The sequence below is a fragment of the Tachyglossus aculeatus genome (genome assembly GCF_015852505.1).
Source record: "Tachyglossus aculeatus isolate mTacAcu1 chromosome 12 unlocalized genomic scaffold, mTacAcu1.pri SUPER_6_unloc_2, whole genome shotgun sequence".
Lineage (NCBI taxonomy): Eukaryota > Metazoa > Chordata > Mammalia > Monotremata > Tachyglossidae > Tachyglossus > Tachyglossus aculeatus.
The window spans coordinates 14352539-14370162 of record NW_024044829.1 but is presented as its reverse complement, the minus strand read 5'-3'; the positions used below and the strand labels follow the sequence as shown (position 1 = coordinate 14370162).

At 46.9% G+C, this 17624-nt stretch overlaps 1 pseudogene; it reads left to right on the top strand.

The window, feature by feature from the left end:
* The first annotated feature begins 2058 nt into the window (after nt 1-2058).
* On the top strand, nt 2059-13200 carry LOC119921399 (annotated as a pseudogene).
* Nucleotides 13201-17624: the final 4424 nt, after the last annotated feature.

Below are 17624 nucleotides of genomic sequence, written 5' to 3'. Positions count from 1 at the left end.
TTAGGTGGGTTTTCCTCCTAGAGCAGGGAGAAGAGGGGGATATGTTTACCTATCATCACGGGTTTCTAGAGGATTTAAAAGCAGCAATCACACCATGACAGCCATTTTCAGGATTATATTAGTGTTATTGTTGAGCATTTCCTCATACTAACCCTTGGTATTTAATCATTGGTATCTATTGAACTCTTGTGTGTAGAACGCTGTACTAAGTCTCTGGGAAAGCACAGCAGAAGAGGGTAGGCAGACATAATCTACCTCGTTCTCGCCTGTGCCGCCGTCGACCCCCGGCCCACGTCATCCCCCGGGCCTGGAATGCCCTCCCTTTGCCCCTTCGCCAAGCTAGCTCTCTTCCTCCCTTCAAGGCCCTGCTGAGAGCTCACCTCCTCCAGGAGGCCTTCCCAGACTGAGCCCCCTCCTTCCTCTCCCCCTCGTCCCCCTCTCCATCCCCCCATCTTACCTCCTTCCCTTCCCCACAGCACCTGTATATATGTATATATGGTTGTACATATTTATTACTCTACTTATTTATTTATTTATTTATTTTACTTGTACATTTCTATCCTGTTTATCTTATTTTGTTGGTATGTTTGGTTCTGTTCTCTGTCTCCCCCTTTTAGACGGTGAGCCCACTGTTGGGTAGGGACTGTCTCTATGTGTCGCCAATTTGTACTTCCCAAGCGCTTAGTACAGTGCTCTGCACATAGTAAGCGCTCAATAAATACGATTGATTGATTGATTGATTGATAATCTCTGCCCTCAAGAAAAATACAAGACACGGTCCCAGTTCTCTGGACCATGACCCCACTAGGTAAGGGAAGAGAGACCCACAGGAGAAAAAGAACAACATTAAATTACTATCCAAAATAAGAGCCATTTGATGATTTAAGTCCCCAAATTATAAAAATTTAACAAACAGCTAAAACAGCACTTGGGGCCAGGGGGAATTAAGAAGATTTTCTCCTCTCCAATCAGGAGGACTAGAGTACAAATGCCTGCAGTACTTCCCAGTGTTTCCTAGGTGGTATGGGCTTTATTTTCATCCTGGCAGGGGGGAGAGAGGAAGAAGACTCACCTGTCCAGCCAGTGGCTCATCACAGACCGGAGCTTCCCTCTTATAGGGATCCCGGCCGCATGGATTGTCCACCCTCCACTCTTGATAGAGATCTGGCTTCACTCCTCAAATTGTTGGGTGGGTTTTGAAGAGACTACTCAAGCCATTGTACCACCCTCTGCAGATGCCAGAACCCTCATTCTTATGGGAAGTCCAGAAATGCTGAAGACAAACAAGACTGGGAGCAAGAGCTGGAACTGAGCATGACAGAAACAAGTATGTTGGGCTTAAAAAGAAAACAAAAATAAACTTACTAAGAAGGCATAAGGAAGGAGTTGGGGGGCATTTGCAGGGCAGCTGCGAGCTCTGTAAAGTCCATCACCAGGACCCAGCAATATTCTATGGGCACCAAAATGAGCAAGGCACAATTTTTCTCCTTAGTACTGAGTAGGCTTGACCTGAGAAGTGGGATGAGATTCCATGGAGAAGGCTCCGGAGGGAGAGGTGATGATGGAGAAATGTCTGGGAATGGGGTGTCTGAAGAAACTGGGATTGTTCATTCAGGTGAGGAGAAGCCTTAGGGGCCACTGATGATGGGCTCCAAGTCTCTGATGAGGTGTTCTATGGAGAAGGCGGCGCAGCAGAACTGAGAGCCCAATTCTGTGCCTGTTTATGGGGCGGAAATAGAATCCGCTTCACCTAGTGTTGACACACACACAGGCCCGGAAATAGTTGACCCGGGACCCCAGGAAGGCTGGAGAGTGTACGCAGGAGAATCTCAGATGAAACAAATACTCCAGCCAGAACTCAGCCCTCCAAACCACATTTCCAATAAAGCGGGGAAATTTATGAAATCGAGTAGCAGGGATTTCTCCACTGTTTACCGTGCCCTGCTGCAGCAATAACACATTGAACTACATAAAGTCTAGACTGAGTCTGAATCAGGATGTGATGGCTTCTCCATACCATTCTCCTACCACATCTCCCCCAACAGATCCTCCGGCCACATGGACAGGGGTAACCAAACCAGCATCTCAGACTTCCTCCTCCTGGGACCATCCGACCAGTCGGAGCAGCAACAGCTCCTCTTCATGCTGTTCCTCTGGATGTACCAGCTTGGGGTCTTCGGGAGCCTGCTCATCAATCCTGGCCATCAGATCTGACCCGCACCTGCACACGCCCATGTATTTCTTCCTCACCAACCTCTCCCTGGTTGACGTCTGTTTCCTGTCCATCACAGTCCCCAAGATTCTGGTCAACATTCAGACCCACAATAAATCCATATCCTATGCTGGGTGCCTAGCGCAAATGTGTTTCTTCATTCTGTTTAGAACTCTGGACCACTTTCTCCTCACTGGAATGGCTTATGACCGCTATGTGGCTATATGCCACCCACTTCACTACACCGCCATCATGGCCCCACGGCTCTGTGCCCTGATGGTAGCTGGGTCCTGGATTATCAGCAGTCTCCATGTTCTGACACATACTTTAATGGTGCTCCGAATATCCTCCTGTGCAGACAATAAAATCCATCACTTCTTCTGTGAACCTATCCAGATCATAAAACTTTCCTGCATTGATCCACTCATCAATGAAATATTGCTCTTTGTTCTTGCAGCTGTGTTAGGGCTAGGTCCCCTCACGGGACTTCTGTTCTCTTACAATCAGATTTTCTCCACTATTTTAAGAATCCCATCTGCCGGGGGAAGGTTTAAAGCCTTCTCCACCTGTGGCTCTCATCTGTCTGTGGTCTCCTTGTTCTATGGCACTTCCCTGTGGGTCTACTTCAGCCCCCGGTCCACCCACAAGGCCAGGAAAAAAAACTAGCATCCGTGATGTACTCAGTGGTGACCCCCACGCTGAACCCTTTCATCTACAGCCTGAGGAACAAGGACATCAAAGGGGCCCTGAGAAAATTCATCAGTAGGAAATATGACTTCTTCCAGAGACTGTAATCCCTTCGTTTTGTTTGTTGGCAACTCTTTCCCCTCTCATCTGCTGATTGTCAGTGTCCCACAGCTTCTGTTCTGGACGCCTACTTAGCACATTCTGCACTTACTCGTTAGAGGCATCTATGTATTCATGTGGCTTTATTTACCACCTCGATCAATGAATAAATCCATCATCGGCATTTTTTGAGCACATACTGTGTGCAGGGACGTGTATGCTGGGTAGAGTACAATACAACAGAGTTCATGGACACATTCTCTACCCACAACAAGTTTGCAGTCGAGAGGGGAAGTTAGATCTTTATATACATAAAACGATAATGGATATATATGCACGTGCTGCAGGGTTGAGGGTGAGGTGTATATCATGTTCCCAAAAGTAGCAAACCCAAGTGCACAGATGATGCAGAAAAGAGAGGGAGTCCGGGAAAAGAAGGCTTAATCAGGGAAGCCTACTATGAGGTTGACTCCCAGTTCTCTCTCCCTAACCCTGACCTCCCACCTCTGACTTACAGGCCCATTTTTTTCCCCAAATCCGTGCTGTCTCCCCCAAGCAGCATTCTAATCTTGGTTCTATTCTTGTGTTCTATTCCCACATTTCGTCTTGGCCCTAAGACAGCTCCACTTGTATGTCCTACCTGCACCTCAAATTCAACGTGTTCAAAACTGAGAGCCTCACAGTCCTTTCTAAAGTCCCTCCTTCTCCATCTCCTCCTAATTTTTCTCCTCCAAACGTTCCTCTCTCTGCCAATGACTCCACGCCCCCTCCCTGTTTTCAGAAGCTGGCTTCTTTAGCTTTATCCTTGAATTCCTCATTGTCTTTCAATTCTCACATCATTCTCTTTCTAAATCTTCTAAATCTTCCACATTTCCAGAATCCACCCTTTCCTCTCCATCCACGCTGGTCCAAGCCTGCAATCCTAGCCCAGCAAGACTACATCAGGTAACAGCCTCATCACTGCTTTCCCTGCCTCTAGCTCTCCACCTCTCCAGCCCATTGTCTACACTGCTACATGGATCATCCTTTTTCAGCACCACTCAGCACACATCTCCTCACACCTCAAAAATCTCCAGTGGTTATTCTACTCCTTCTGCAATAAAGGGAAACTCCCTGCCATCTCCCTACATCTTAAATGTCATCTCTCTTCACCGGCTTTTCCCCAGCACCACTATACCTTCTCGGTAACCTCTGCCGATGTCCTAAAAAAAGAATTCTCTATCTAGGGTGCAAGGGTCTAGTCAAACATAATGGCTAAAAAAGAGCTACCTCGTGAAGGATTTCTCTTCTCTTTCCCAGTAGCAAGGCTCCAGGTGCAGTGGGGTCTGGCATGGTCAGAATCCCCAGTTCAGCACTGGAATCAGTTGGGGTTCAATTGTCTAGTGAAAAAACGTGGATTAGGAATGTATAATTGCGGGTGTGTCGGTAACCTTGTAGCTACCCCAGAGTTTAGAACGTAATAAACATTTATTAAACACCACAATTATTGTTGATTGGTTTTCTTAAGAGGTGGAATTTTCACTTTTATTGGAACAAAGGAACTCATCTCCCTTCCTGCAAATGTTTTTGGACAAATAAAAAACACGGTATTTCTCAAACAAATCCCTATCATTGATCTAAACTGTGAAGGAAATGTAAAAGGGTAGAAATGTTTTATAAAAATGATGCCATGGTGTTTTCTTATCCGTAAAAACCAAACATTAGAGTCATGATCTGAAAATATTTGCTGCAGTAAGTTATAATAAGAAATAACCATAATAGGAATTGGGAAGGAGCAGCCTATAGAAGCATCTTGGCTCAGTGGAAAAAGGATGGGCTTGGGGGTCAGAGATCAGGCGTTCTAATCCCAGATCCGCCACTTGTCAACTATGTGACTTTGGGCAAGTCACTTCCCTTCTTTGTGCCTCAGTTGCCTCATCTGTAAAATGGGGATTAAGACTGTGATTCCTATGTGGGACAACCTGATTACCTTGTTTCCCCCCAGGGCTTAGAATAGTGCTTGGCACATAGTAAATGCTTAATAATGCCATCGTCATTATTATTATTACAGGTGTGATTACAAATTGCAGAATTTGTAGGAAGTAAAAATCTGAAAAACCCATCAGTTAACATTTGTTAAATGGGGAAACAGTGGAAAAGACTGGAAATTGACAAAAAGGATAAATACTTAGTCAGGTTATGGTTGAAGTGTCATTGATCATGAAGGGCGGAGATAGCGGCAATAAAGACTCATTGTTGACCAAATCCCACACTACTGGGAGGAGGGGACACCTAATGACACTCGCTGGTGGAAGTATCAAGACAAACAAAAGGAAATGTAAGAACTACAGACAGAAATCAAACATGTTCAAATGGGATTTTACTAAATTTATGGATGTTATGGATTTATGGAAAGGTGAGGGATAGTGGCCCCCCTCAGTGTCACATCAGGAGAGTTTCCAGTAATCTATCAGTCTCAGCTATGGGAGGGAGTGTCAAGCACAGGTGTATCCATTCCATTCCTACTTTGGGCAGTGGCTAGTGAGTGGAAGGCAATCTGCTGCAAGTCAAAACTCACCCACGCTGGGCAGTAGCGGCATAGGAGGGAGCTGAGGGAGGAGACTAGAGTTTACTGCGCGGAAGGTGGCAATGATAAACCACTTCGGGAATTTTACAAAGAAAACTCTGGAAACACTACCAGAATGATTGCAGATGGAGAGCGGGGCCTTCTGGGAGAGATGTTCCCGTGGTGTCGCTATGGGATAGAAATGAATCAAAGGCTTAAGACAAGACAAGAGGGATAGTGGAAGGTTCAGGAAAGGATTAGGAAGGCATCCATTCATGGCAGGTCATTGGAGGGAGCACTAGTGATGATAGAAGGTATATCCCAGGAAAGCCCACAGTGTGCTTCTGAGATACAGGGAGGAAGACACTGTCAGAGAAAGAATTCTGGGACCTGAGCACCATTGTACTGAAGCAGCAATGGCATTTCTCAGGTTGTTAGATAAGAATGCTGCTCAAGGCTCACTCTCTCCTGGGCAGAGGTTATAGTGGTAGTGCAGTGAAGGATTCTGAGTAGATTCTTTTCTTAGACGGGTGAGGAGAGTGGTTATGGCTGTCCCTTGGTCTGTGCTGAGAGATTCTCAGAAGTCGGCCTGGGGAATATAATCACTGAGTTTCAGGATCGGCTGTCCAGGGGAGCCAAAGAAAGTTCATTCATTCATTCATTCATTCATTCATTCATTCATTCATTCGTTGAATCTTATTTATTGTGCACTTACTGTATGCAGAGCACTGAACTAAGTGCTTGGAGAGTACAATTCCGCAATAAATCTGGGTTCCACCATTTAGCTGTGTGACCCTGGACAAGCCACTTAACTTCTCGGTGCCTCAGTTACCTCATCTGTAAAATGGGGATTAAGACTGTGAGCCCCACGTGGGACAACCTCATCACCTTGTAGCCCCCAGCGCTTACAACAGTGCTTCACACATAGTAAGTGCTTTACGAATACCATAAAAAAATCCCCACCCACAGCAGGCTTACAGTTGAGAAAGGAAAAATGATATTTGTTAAGTGCTTACTATGTGCCAAGCACTATTCTAAGCACTAGGAGACATACAAGGTAATCAGGTAGTCCCATTTGGGGTTCACAGTCTTAATCTCCATTTTACAAATGAGGCAACTGAGGCACAACAGATGTTAAGTAACTTGCCCAAAGTCATCATCATCATCATCAATCGTATTTATTGAGCGCTTACTGTGTGCAGAGCACTGTACTAAGCGCTTGGGAAGTACAAGTTGGCAACATATAGAGACAGTCTCTACCCAACAGTGGGCTCACAGTCTAAAAGGGGGAGACAGAGAACAAAACCAAACATACCAACAAAATAAAATAAATAGAATAGATATGGACAAGTAAAATAAATAAATAAAAAGAGTAATAAATATGTACAAACATATATACATATATACAGGTGCTGTGGGGAAGGGAAGGAGGTAAGATGGGGGGATGGTGAGGGGGACAAGGGGGAGAGGATGGAAGGGGCTCAGTCTGGGAAGGCCTCCTGGAGGAGGTGAGCTCTCAGTAGGGCCTTGAAGGGAGGAAGAGAGCTAGCTTGGCGGATGGGCAGAGGGAGAGCATTCCAGGCCCGGGGGATGACGTGGGCCGGGGGTCGATGGCGGGACAGGCACAGCTGATAAGCGGTAGAGGCAGGAATAGAACCCATGACCTCTTTCCACTATGTCCGTGCTCTTTCCACTAAGCCACGCTAAACTGTCCCCAGTAAGATTACATTATCATCTCCAGATATCTCCCTCAGCAGAACCAGGAGGGGCCAGGGCAGAAACCAGAAGCTGAGTGTTCATTCACATCTAACAAGGAGCTCAGGGAGCCATGGAGTGTGAGTCCCAAGGGCCCAGAGGTTCTTACAAATAGTCCTGCCATGAGTCCCTTTCCCATCCGCACCGCCACCATGAGTGAGGATGCAGCGTTCCTGCCTGGGACCCTGAATTTCTTGCATTCCTCTTCCCACACAGCCACATCAATTGTTCTAGGAGGAATTCCCCACCACAAGGCTCAACCCCCGAGGGTACAGAGGAGTTAGACGGTGTATGAAAAGTACATTGCCCGGCCGACCTCAAGACAACCTGCACAGGTAAGGTATGTTCCCTCCGAGTCAGCCCATGGGAACACCCGCACCTGTTCCCCACCCCTGGTAGGAAAACATCAGCCTTCACGCTACTCCGATACTGGGACTAAAGCATTTCTCAACGCACCTCCTTGATGGTAAGCCACAGGATTGGGGCATCCTGAGAGTGGGGTCAGTGGCCTCATCATCCCGGTTATGGGAACAGTGGCCAGGTCTGTCGGGTGGGAAGTGGAGCCACGACCCCCATCCCTGACCACTGGCCAACTCGTAACTGTTACTCTCCTTAATATCATATAAATGGTTAGGGATACCTCATCTAATATCCCTAATTTTACCTCTAAGTCATCCAGTAAGACAAGAATCTAAGACCAACCATTCCGGGGCGAGATCTTGAGAAGCAGTGTGGCCTAGTGAATAGAGCATGGACATGGGAGTCAGAAGGACCGGGTTCTATTCCCAGCTCCTGCCACTTGTCTGCTGTGTGACACTGGCCAAGTCACTTCACTTCCCTGTGCCTTCCCTGTAAAATGGAGATTGACTGAGAGTGCCATGGGAGACATGGCCTGCGTCCAACCTGATTAACTTGGATCTATTGCAGTGACGATGATGATGATGGTATTTGTTATGCACTTACTATGTGCTAAGCACTGTTCTAAGCGCTGGGGGTATACAAGGTAATGAGGTTGTACCACGTGGAGCACGCAGTCTTAATCCCCATTTTACAGATCGGGGAACTGAGGCACGGAGAAGTTATGGGACTTGCCCAAAGTCACACAGCTGGCAAGTGGCAGAGCCGAGATTAGAACCCATGACCTCTGACAGTCAAGCCCATGCTCTTTCCATGGAGCCACACTGCTTAGTACAGTGCGTCTGGCACATATTAAGTGCTTAAAGAAAACCATAAAAACGGTCCATCCACCTGGGTTGAGTGAAGTAGATGGCTAGTGTCCCAGGTGATATCATGGATGACAAATTTTTACCTTGAGAAGCAGCTTGGCCCAGTGGAGAGAACTCGGGCCTGTGAGTAAATAGGACCTGGGTTCTAGACCCAGCTCTGCCACTGGTCTTCCCTGTGACCTTGTGCAAGTCATTGAACTTCTCCATGCCTCATTTACCTCATCTGTGAAATGTGAACTATGACTATGAGCCCCACGGGGACATGGAAAGTGTCAACGTGATTGCCATGCATCTACCCCGAGGCTCAGTATAGTGCCTGGAAAATAGTAAGAACTTGACATGTACCATTTTTAAAAAAAGAATCAGGGGCAAAGCAAGGTGAGGATTTGCAGGGGAAGTGGGGTGGTACAGGTTTGAAGTGACAGGATGGCTTCGAAGACCTAACTGGTCAACTGGCCATCACAGGTGAAGACTGCTGGATACTAGGATTGCTCCAGATGAAGGGCTGGCCCTCAGGACTGCGGGGATGGAGAAAGTTGGGCTTGGGGTATGATCAGCATGGATAGGCCAAGGTGGACCAGAACCAACAGAGTTTCATGGCTCAAATCGCTAGAATCCTTCCGAGCCAACTAGAACTCCTTCATACTCCCTGACCCGGATTTCAACCTGCAGTGTTTACACCAGAGAAATGCCTAGGCTTAACAGTGGATTGAGGGATGGTGGAGAGTTTACTGCCTGGACCTTGGAGGGGTTAATTAGGTGGGTTTTCCTGCTAGAGCAGGGAGAAGAGGGGGATATGTTTACCTGTCATCAAGGGTTTCTAGAGGATTTAAAAGCAGCAATCACATCATAACAGCCATTTTCAGTATTATATTAGTGTTACTGTTGAGCACTTACCTCATGCTAAGCCCTGGTATTTAATCACTGGTATCTATTGAGCACTTGTGTTTAGGGCACTGTACTAAGCTCCTGGGAAAGCACAGCAGAAGAGGGTAGGCAGGCATAATCTCTGCCCTCAAGAAAAATACAAGACACGGTCTCAGTTCTCTGGACCCAGACCCCACTAGGTAAGGGAAGAGGGACCCACAGAAGAAAAAGTACTACAGTAAATTACAATCCAAAATAAGAGCCATTTGATGATTTAACTCTCCAAATTATAAAACTTAACAAATAGCTAAAACAGAACTTGGGGGCAGGGGGTAATTATCAAGATTCTCTCCTCTCCAATCAAGAGTACTAGAGTACAAATGCCTGCAGTATTATCCCTGTGGTTCCTAAGTGGTATGGGCTTTATTTTCATCCTCGGGGGGAGAGAAAGAAGACTCACCTGGCCAACCAGCGGCTTATCACAGATCGGAGCTTCCCTATTACGGGGATCCCAGCTGCATGGATGGTCCACCCTCCACTCTTGATAGAGATCTGGCTTCACTCCGCAAATTGTTGAGTGGGTTTTGAGGAGACTACTCTAGCCATTGGACCACCCCCTGCAGATGCCAGAACCCTCATTCTTATGGGAAGTCCAGAAATATGGAAGACAAACAAGACTGGGAGCAAGAGCTGGAACTGATCATGACAGAAACAAGTATGATGGGCTTTAAAAGAAAGCAAAAATAAACTTATTAAGAAGGCATGAGGAAGGAGTTGGGGGGCATTTGCTAAGCGTAGGGTGCAGGGCAGCTGCAAGCGCTGTAAAGTCCATCAACAGGACCCAGAAATATTCTTTTGGCACCAAAATGAGCAAGGCACAATTTTTCTCCTTAGTACTGAGTAGGCTTAACCTGAGAAGTGGGATGAGATCGCATGGAGAAGGCTCCGGAGGGAGAGGTGATGATGGAGAAATGTCTGGGAATGGGGTGTCAGAAGAAACTGGGATTATTCATTCAGGTGAGGATAAGCCGGAGGGGCCACTGATGATGGGCTCCGAGTCTCTGATGAGGTGTTCCATGGAGAATGAGGCACAGCCGGACTGAGAGCCCAATTCTGTGCCTGGGGATGGGGAGGAAATAGAACCTGCTTCACCAAGTGTTGACACACACCCAAGCCCAAAAATGGTTGACCCAGGACCCCAGGAAGGCTGGAGAGTGTGAGCAGGAGAATCTCAGATGAACAAATGCTCCAGCCACAACCCAGCCCTCCCAACCACATTTCCAATAAAGCAGGAAAATGTATGAAATCAAGTAGCAGGGGTCTCTCCACTGTTTACCCTGCCCTGCCCCGGCAATAACACATTGAACTACATAAAGTCTAGACTGAGTCAGAGCCAGGATGTGATTGCTCCTCCATCCCATTCTCCTGCCACATCTCCCCCAACAGATCCTCCGGCCACATGGACAGGGGTAACCAAACCAGCATCTCAGACTTCCTCCTCCTGGGACCATCCGACCAGTCGGAGCAGCGACAGCTCCTCTTCATGCTGTTCCTCTGGATGTACCTGCTTGGGGTCCTCGGGAGCCTGCTCATCATCCTGGCCATCAGATCTGACCCGCACCTGCACACGCCCATGTATTTCTTCCTCACCAACCTCTCCCAGGTTGCAATCCAAAATAAGAGCCATTTGATTATTTAAGCCCCCAAATTATCAAAATTTAAGAAATAGCTAAAACAGCACTTGGGGGCGGGGGAATTATCAAGATTTTCTCCTCTCCAATCAAGAGTACTAGAGTACAAATGCCTGCAGTCTTTCACAGTGGTTCCTAGGTGGTATGGGCTTTATTTTCATCCTGGCGGGGAGAGGAAGAAGACTCACCTGGCCAGCCAGTGGCTCATCACAGACCAGACCTTCCCTCGATTGGGGACCCCGGGCTCATGGATGGCCCACCTTCCACTCTTGATAGAGATCTGTCTTCACTCCTCAAATTGTTGGGTGGGTTTTGAGGAGACTACTCTAGCCATTGGACCACCCCCTGCAGATGCCAGAACCCTCATTCTTATGGGAAGTCCAGAAATGTGGAAGACAAACAAGACTGGAAGCAAGGGCTGGAACTGAGTGTGGCAGAAACAATTATGTTGGGCTTAAAAAGAAAACAAAAATAAACTTATTAAGAAGGCATAAGGAAGGAGTTGGGGGGCATTTGCTAAGGGTAGGGTGCAGGGCATCTGCGAGCACTGAAAACTCCATCAACAGGACCCAGGAATATTCTTTTGGCACCAAAATGAGCAAGGCAAAATGTTTCTCCTTAGTACTGAGTAGACTTGACCTGAGAAGTGGGATGAGATTCCATGGAGAAGGCTCCGGAGGGAGCAGTGATGACGGAGAAATGTCTGGGAATGGGGTGTCTGAAGACACTGGGATTGTTCATTCAGGTAAGGAGAAGCCTGAGAGGCCACTGATGATGGGCTCCTAGTCTCTGATGGGGTGTTCCATGGAGAATGAGGAGCAGCTGGACTGAGAGCCCAATTCTGTCCCTGGGGATGGGGCAGAAATAGAATCCGCTTCACCTAGTGTTCACACACACCCAGATCCAAAAATGGTTGACCCAGGACCCCAGGAAGGCTGGAGAGTGTGAGCAGAACAATCTCAGATGAACACATACTCCAGCCAGAACACATCCCTCCCAACCACATTTCCAATAAAGTGGGGAAATGTATGAAATCGAGTAGCAGGGGTCTCGCCATTGTTTACCCTGCCCTGCCCCGGTAATAACACACTGAACTACATAAAGTCTAGACTGAGTCTGAACCAGGATGTGATTGCTCCTCCATCCCATACTTCTTCCACATCTCCCCCAGCAGATCCTCCGGCTGCATGGACAGGGAAAACCAAACCGGCATCTCAGAATTCCTCCTCCTGGGACTGTCCGACCTGGGGGAGCAGCGGCAGCTCCTCTTCATGCTGTTCCTCTGGATGCACCTGCTCGGAGTCCTTGGGAGCCTGCTCAACATCCTGGCCATCAGATCTGACCCGCACCTGCATACGCCCATGTACTTCTTCCTCACCAACCTCTCCTTGGCCGACGTCTGTTTCCTGTCCACCACAGTCCCCAAGATGCTGGTCAACATTCAGACCCACACTAAAACCATATCCTACGCTGTATTTCTTCATTCTGTTCAGAACTCTGGACGACTTTCTCCTCACTGGAATGGCTTATGACCGCTATGCGGCTATATGTAACCCACTCCACTACACCACCATCATGGGCCCACGGCTCTGTGCCCTGATGGTAGCTGGGTCCTGGATTATCAGCAGTCTCCATGCTCTGACACATACTTTAATGGTGCTTCGAATATCCTTCTGTGACGACAATAAAATCCATCACTTCTTCTGTGAACCTATCCAGATCATAAATCTTTCATGCACTGATCCACTCTTCAATGAAATATTGCTCTTTGTTCTTGCAGCTCTGTTAGGCCTAGGTCCCCTCACAGAACTTCTGTTCTCTTACAATCAGATTTTCTCCACTATTTTAAGAATCCCATCTGCCGGGGGAAGGTTTAAAGCCTTCTCCACCTGTGGCTCTCATCTGTCTGTGGTCTTCTTGTTCTATGGCACTTCCCTTTGGGTCTACTTCAGCCCCCGGTCCACTCAGAAGGCCAGGAAATACTCTATAGCATCCGTGATGTACTCAGTGGTGACCCCCACGCTGAACCCTTTCATCTACAGCCTGAGGAACAAGGACATCAAAGGGGCCCTGAGAAAATTCATCAGTAGGAAATATGACTTCTTCCAGAGACTGTAATCCCTTCGTTTTGTTTGTTGGCAACTCTTTCCCCTCTCATCTGCTGGTTGTCAGTGTCCCACAGGTTCTGTCCTGGATGCCTACTTAGCACATTCTGCACTTACTCGTTAGAGGCATCTATGTATTCATGTGGCTGTATTTACCACCTCAATCAATGAATAAATCCATCATCGGTATTTATTGAACACATACTCTGTGCAGGGACATGTACGCTGGGTAGAGTACAATACAACAGAGTTCGTGGACACATTTTCTGCCCACAACAAGTTTGCAGTCGAGAGGGGAAGATAGATCTTTATATACATAAAACGATTATGGATATGTATGCACGTGCTGCAGGGTTGAGGGTGAGGTCAATATCATGCTCCCAAAGGTACCACACCCAAGTGCACAGATAATGCAGAAGAGAGAGGGAGTCAGGGAAAAGAATGCTTAATCAGGGAAGACTACTATGAGGATGACTCCCAGTTGTCTCTCTCTAACCCTGACCTCCCACCTCTGACTTACAGGCCCATGGTTTTTCCCCGAAGCCATGCTGTCTCCTCCAAGCAGCTTTCTAATCTTGGTTCTATTCTTGGGTTCTAATCCCACATTTCCTCTTGGCCCTAAGACAGCTCCACTTTCATGTCCTGCTGTACCTCAGGTTCAATGTGTTCAAAACTGAAAGCCTCACCTTCCTTTCTAAAGTCCCTCCTTCTCCATCTCCTCCTAATTTTCCTCCTCCAAACGTTCCTCTCTCGGCCACCTACTCCTCGCCCCCTCTCTGTTCTCAGAAGCTGGCTTCTGTGGCATGATCCTTGAATTCCTCATTGTCTTTCAATTCTCACATCATTCTCTTTCTAAATCCTGTCAGGTCTTCTTCCACATTTCCAGAATCCACCCTTTCCTCTCCATCCAGGTTACTCCAAGCCTGTAATCCTAGCCCAGCAAGACCACATCAGGTATCAGCCTCATCACTGCTCTCCCTGACTCTACCTCTCCACCTCTCCAGCCCAATCTCTACACTGCTACATGGATCAACATTTTTCAGCACCACTGAGCACACATCTCCTCAAACTTCAAAAATCTCCAGTGGTTATCCGTCTCCTTCTGTAATAAATGGAAACTCCCTGCCATTAGCTTCAAAGCTCTGCACCATCTCCCTCCATCTTACATGTCATCTCTCTTCACCGGCTATTTCCCAGCACCCCCAAGCCTTCTCGGTAACCTCTGCCACCATAAAATGTCCTAAAAAAAGAATTCTCTATCCAGGGTGATAGGGTGTACTCAAACACAATAGCTAAAAAAGAGCTATCTCGTGAAGGATTTCTCTGCTCTTTCCCAGTAGCAAGTCTGCAGGTGCAGTGGGGTCTGGCATGTGGCATGGTCAGAATCCCCAGTCCAGCACTGGAATCAGTTGGGGTTCAATTGTCTTGTGAAAAAAACAGGGATTAGGAATGTATAATTGAGGTTGTGTGGGTAACCTTGTAGCTACCCCAGAGTTAGAACGTAATAAACATTTAATAAACACCACAATTATTGTTTCTTGGTTTTCTTAAGAGGTGGAATTTTCACTTTTAGTGGAACAAAGGAACTCATCTCTCTTCCTGCAAATGTTTTTGGACTAATAAAAAACACGGTATTTCTCAAACAAATCCCTATCATTGATCTAAACTGTGAAGAAAATGGAAAAGGGTAGAATTGTTTTATAAAAATGATTCCATGGTGTTTTCTTATCCGTAACAACTAAACATCAGAGTCATGATCTGAAAATATTTGCTACAGGAAGTTATAATAAGAAATAACCATAATAGGAATTGGGAAGGAGCAGTCTATAGAAGCAGCATGGCTCAGTGGAAAGAAGATGGGCTTGGGGGTCAGAGATCATACGTTCTAATCCCAGATCTGTCACTTGTCAACTGTGTGACTTTGGGCAAGTCACTTCACTTCTCTGTGCCTCAGTTGCCTCATCTGTAAAATGGGGATTAACTGTGAGTCCCATGTGGGACAACCTGATTACCTTGCTTCCCCCCAGGGCTTAGAACAGTGCTTGGCACATAGTAAATGCTTAATAATGTCATCGTTATTATTATTACAGGTGCAATTACAAAGTGCAGAATTTGTAGAAAGTGAAAATCTGAAAAACCCATCACTTAACATTTGTCAAATGGGGAAACAGTGGAAAAGGCTGGAAATTGACAAAAAAAGCTGAATACTTAGGTTATGGTTGAAGTGTCATTGTTCATGAAGGGCGGAGATAGCGGCAATAAAGACTCATTGTTGACCAAATCCCACACTACTGGGAGGAGGGGACACCTAATGACACGCGCTGGTGGGAGTATCAAGCCAAACAAAAGGAAATGTAAGAAATTCAGGTAGAAATCAAATATGTTCAAATGGGATTTTACTAAATTTACGGATGTTATGGATTTATGGAAAGGTGAGGGATAGTAGAGCCCCTCAGGGTCGCATCTGGAGAGTTTCCAGTAATCTATCAGTCTCAGCTATGGAAGGGAGTGTCAGGCACAGGTCTATCCGTTACATTCCTACTTTGGGCAGTGGCTAGTGAATGGAAGGCAATCTCCTACAAGTCAAAACTCACCCACACTGGGCAGCAGCGGCATAGGAGAGAGTTGAGGGCGGAGACTAGAGTTTACTGCGCGGAAGGAGGCAATGATAAACCACTTCCGGAATTTTACAAAGAAAACTCTGGAAACCCTACCAGAACAAATGCAGATGGAGAGCGGGGCCTTCTGGGAGAGATGTGCCCGTGGTGTTGCTATGGGATAGAAATGAATCAAAGGCATAAGACAAGACAAGAGGGATAGTGGAAGGTTCAGGAAAGGATTAGGAAGGCATCCATTCATGGAAGGTCATTGGAGGGAGCACTAGTGATGATAGAAGATACAACCCAGGAAAGCCAACAGTGTGCTTCTGAGATAGGGGGAGGGAGACACTGTCAGAGACAGAATTCTGGGACCTGGGCACCATTGTCCTGAGACAGCAATGGCATTTTTCAGGTTGTTAGATAAGAATGCCACCCAATCAATCAATCAATCGTATTTATTGAGCGCTTACTGTGTGCAGAGCACTGTACTAAGCACTTGTGACGTACAAGTTGGCAACATATAGAGACGGTCCCTACCCAACAGTGGGCTCACACTCTAAAAGGCTCACTCTCTCCTGGGCAGAGGTTATAGTGGTAGTGCACTGAAGGATTCTGAGTAGATTCCTGTCTTTGAGGGGTGAGGAAACTGGTTATGGTTGTCCCTTGGTCTGTGCTGAGAGATTCTCAGGATTCGGCTTGGGGGATATAATCACTGAGCTTCAGGAACAGCTGTCCAGGGGAGCCCAGAAGGTTCATTCATTCATTCATTCATTTAATCTTATTTATTGTGCACTTACTGTATGCAGAGCACTGAACTAAGGGCTTGAAGAGTACAATTCGGCAATAAATCTGGGTTCCACCACTTAGCTGTGTGACCCTGGGCAAGCAACTTAACTTATCTGTGCCTCAGTTACCTCATATGTAAAATGGGGATTAAGACTGTGAGCCCCACGTGGGACAACCTAATCACCTTGTATCCCCCAACGCTTAAAACAGTGCATCGCACATAGTAAGTGCTTTAGAAATACCATAAAAAAATCCCCACCCACAGCAGGCTTACAGTCAAGAAAGGAATAATGATATTTGTTAAGTGCTTACTATGTGCCAAGCACTGTTCTAAGCACTAGGAGAGATACAAGGTAATCAGGTAGCCCCACTTGGGGATCACAGTCTTAATCTCCATTTTACAGATGAGGCAATTGAGGCACAACAGACGTTATGTAACTTGCCCAAAGTCGCACATCTGATAAGCGGCAGAGGCAGGAATAGAACCCACGACTTCTTTCCACTAAGACATGCTAAACTGTCCCCAGTAAGACTATATTGATCTCCAGATATCTCCCTCAGCAGAACCCGGAGGGGCCAGGACAGAAACCAGAAGCTGAGTGTTCATTCATCTCTAACAAGGAGCTCAGGGAGCCATGGAGTGTGAGTCCCAAGGGCCCAGAGACTCTTGCAAATAGTCCTGCCATGAGCCCCTTTCCAATCCCCACTTGCCACCATGAGTAAGGATGCAGCGTTCCTGCCTGGGACCCTGAATTTCTTGCATTCCTCTTCCCACACAGCCACATCAATTGTTCTAGGAGGAATTCCCCACCACAAGGCTCATCCCCTGAGGGTACAGAGGAGTTAGAAGGCAAATGAAAAGTACATTGCCCGACTGACCTCAAGATAACCTGCACAGGTAAGGTACGTTCCTCCTGAGCCAGCCCATGGGAACACCCGCACCTGTTATCCACCCCTGACAGGAGAACTTCAGCCTTCACGCTACTCTGATACTGGGACTAAAGCATGTCTCAACCCACCTCCTTGGTGGTAAGACACAGGATTGGGGCAT